This window comes from Hypomesus nipponensis, chromosome 20 (genome assembly GCF_054491055.1).
Source record: "Hypomesus nipponensis isolate SF chromosome 20, ASM5449105v1, whole genome shotgun sequence".
Classification (NCBI taxonomy): Eukaryota; Metazoa; Chordata; class Actinopteri; order Osmeriformes; family Osmeridae; genus Hypomesus; species Hypomesus nipponensis.
Window position 1 is genome coordinate 1780001 of NC_140380.1, and position 2500 is coordinate 1782500.

General features: G+C 47.0%; 9 non-coding genes across 9 annotated transcripts in view; all 9 read left to right on the forward strand.

Annotated features, from left to right (window-relative positions):
- The window catches only part of LOC146244017 (5S ribosomal RNA), a 119-nt gene extending 61 nt beyond the window's left edge, over window positions 1-58 (forward strand). The window contains exon 1 of the ribosomal RNA XR_014738107.1: window positions 1-58. This exon is cut by the window's left edge and continues 61 nt beyond it. This is a non-coding gene — a ribosomal RNA (5S ribosomal RNA).
- A 180-nt stretch (window positions 59-238) lies between these two features.
- LOC146244018 (5S ribosomal RNA) lies at window positions 239-357 on the forward strand. Its single transcript, XR_014739939.1, has one exon. It is a non-coding gene; the product is annotated as a 5S ribosomal RNA (ribosomal RNA).
- A 182-nt stretch (window positions 358-539) lies between these two features.
- On the forward strand, window positions 540-658 carry LOC146244019 (5S ribosomal RNA). The gene has a single exon (XR_014738108.1). It is a non-coding gene; the product is annotated as a 5S ribosomal RNA (ribosomal RNA).
- A 172-nt stretch (window positions 659-830) lies between these two features.
- On the forward strand, window positions 831-949 carry LOC146244020 (5S ribosomal RNA). Its single transcript, XR_014734713.1, has one exon. It is a non-coding gene; the product is annotated as a 5S ribosomal RNA (ribosomal RNA).
- Window positions 950-1133: 184 nt separating this feature from the next.
- LOC146244021 (5S ribosomal RNA) lies at window positions 1134-1252 on the forward strand. Its single transcript, XR_014738110.1, has one exon. It is a non-coding gene; the product is annotated as a 5S ribosomal RNA (ribosomal RNA).
- A 170-nt stretch (window positions 1253-1422) lies between these two features.
- LOC146244022 (5S ribosomal RNA) lies at window positions 1423-1541 on the forward strand. The gene has a single exon (XR_014738111.1). It is a non-coding gene; the product is annotated as a 5S ribosomal RNA (ribosomal RNA).
- Window positions 1542-1725: 184 nt separating this feature from the next.
- On the forward strand, window positions 1726-1844 carry LOC146244023 (5S ribosomal RNA). Its single transcript, XR_014734714.1, has one exon. It is a non-coding gene; the product is annotated as a 5S ribosomal RNA (ribosomal RNA).
- Window positions 1845-2012: 168 nt separating this feature from the next.
- On the forward strand, window positions 2013-2131 carry LOC146244024 (5S ribosomal RNA). The gene has a single exon (XR_014738112.1). It is a non-coding gene; the product is annotated as a 5S ribosomal RNA (ribosomal RNA).
- Window positions 2132-2317: 186 nt separating this feature from the next.
- LOC146244025 (5S ribosomal RNA) lies at window positions 2318-2436 on the forward strand. Its single transcript, XR_014734715.1, has one exon. It is a non-coding gene; the product is annotated as a 5S ribosomal RNA (ribosomal RNA).
- Window positions 2437-2500: the final 64 nt, after the last annotated feature.

Sequence of the window (2500 nt, forward strand, 5' to 3'; positions counted from 1 at the left end):
TCGGGCCTGGTTAGTACTTGGATGGGAGACCGCCTGGGAATACCAGGTGCTGTATGCTCATTCACTTAGAAACTGAAATCTTGCAATATGCACAAGTAGTCCTTCATGAAAGGGGCTGGAAGCTGTTTTCATTTTGACACGAGAGAGAGAGAGAGAGAGAGAGAGAGAGAGAGACCACCTTGCATTGTCAATTGCTAAATCTGTATATGGATAAGTAGCCTATGGTTGTCAACTTATTTCGTACGGCCATACCAGCCTGGCAACGCCCGATCTCGTCTGATCTCGGAAGCTAAGCATGGTCGGGCCTGGTTAGTACTTGGATGGGAGACCGCCTGGGAATACCAGGTGCTGTACGCTCTTTTGCTCATTCACTTAGAAACTGAAATCTTGCAATATGCACAAGTAGTCCTTCATGAAAGGGGCTGGAAGCTGTTTTCATTTTGACACGAGAGAGAGAGAGAGAGAGAGAGAGAGACTACCTTGCATTGTCAATTGCTAAATCTGTATATGGATAAGTAGCCTATGGTTGTCAACTTATTTCGTACGGCCATACCAGCCTGGCAACGCCCGATCTCGTCTGATCTCGGAAGCTAAGCAGGGTCGGGCCTGGTTAGTACTTGGATGGGAGACCGCCTGGGAATACCAGGTGCTGTATGCTCTTTTGCTCATTCACTTAGAAACTGAAATCTTGCAATATGCACAAGTAGTCCTTCATGAAAGGGGCTGGAAGCTGTTTTCATTTTGACACGAGAGAGAGAGAGAGAGACCACCTTGCATTGTCAATTGCTAAATCTGTATATGGATAAGTAGCCTATGGTTGTCAACTTATTTCGTACGGCCATACCAGCCTGGCAACGCCCGATCTCGTCTGATCTCGGAAGCTAAGCATGGTCGGGCCTGGTTAGTACTTGGATGGGAGACCGCCTGGGAATACCAGGTGCTGTATGCTCTTTTGCTCATTCACTTAGAAACTGAAATCTTGCAATATGCACAAGTAGTCCTTCATGAAAGGGGCTGGAAGCTGTTTTCATTTTGACACGAGAGAGAGAGAGAGAGAGAGAGAGAGAGACTACCTTGCATTGTCAATTGCTAAATCTGTATATGGATAAGTAGCCTATGGTTGTCAACTTATTTCGTACGGCCATACCAGCCTGGCAACGCCCGATCTCGTCTGATCTCGGAAGCTAAGCAGGGTCGGGCCTGGTTAGTACTTGGATGGGAGACCGCCTGGGAATACCAGGTGCTGTATGCTCTTTTGCTCATTCACTTAGAAACTGAAATCTTGCAATATGCACAAGTAGTCCTTCATGAAAGGGGCTGGAAGCTGTTTTCATTTTGACACGAGAGAGAGAGAGAGACCACCTTGCATTGTCAATTGCTAAATCTGTATATGGATAAGTAGCCTATGGTTGTCAACTTATTTCGTACGGCCATACCAGCCTGGCAACGCCCGATCTCGTCTGATCTCGGAAGCTAAGCAGGGTCGGGCCTGGTTAGTACTTGGATGGGAGACCGCCTGGGAATACCAGGTGCTGTATGCTCTTTTGCTCATTCACTTAGAAACTGAAATCTTGCAATATGCACAAGTAGTCCTTCATGAAAGGGGCTGGAAGCTGTTTTCATTTTGACACGAGAGAGAGAGAGAGAGAGAGAGAGAGAGACCACCTTGCATTGTCAATTGCTAAATCTGTATATGGATAAGTAGCCTATGGTTGTCAACTTATTTCGTACGGCCATACCAGCCTGGCAACGCCCGATCTCGTCTGATCTCGGAAGCTAAGCATGGTCGGGCCTGGTTAGTACTTGGATGGGAGACCGCCTGGGAATACCAGGTGCTGTATGCTCTTTTGCTCATTCACTTAGAAACTGAAATCTTGCAATATGCACAAGTAGTCCTTCATGAAAGGGGCTGGAAGCTGTTTTCATTTTGACACGAGAGAGAGAGAGACCACCTTGCATTGTCAATTGCTAAATCTGTATATGGATAAGTAGCCTATGGTTGTCAACTTATTTCGTACGGCCATACCAGCCTGGCAACGCCCGATCTCGTCTGATCTCGGAAGCTAAGCAGGGTCGGGCCTGGTTAGTACTTGGATGGGAGACCGCCTGGGAATACCAGGTGCTGTATGCTCTTTTGCTCATTCACTTAGAAACTGACATCTTGCAATATGCACAAGTAGTCCTTCATGAAAGGGGCTGGAAGCTGTTTTCATTTTGACACGAGAGAGAGAGAGAGAGAGAGAGAGAGAGAGACCACCTTGCATTGTCAATTGCTAAATCTGTATATGGATAAGTAGCCTATGGTTGTCAACTTATTTCGTACGGCCATACCAGCCTGGCAACGCCCGATCTCGTCTGATCTCGGAAGCTAAGCATGGTCGGGCCTGGTTAGTACTTGGATGGGAGACCGCCTGGGAATACCAGGTGCTGTATGCTCTTTTGCTCATTCACTTAGAAACTGAAATCTTGCAATATGCACAAGTAGTCCTTCATGAAAGGG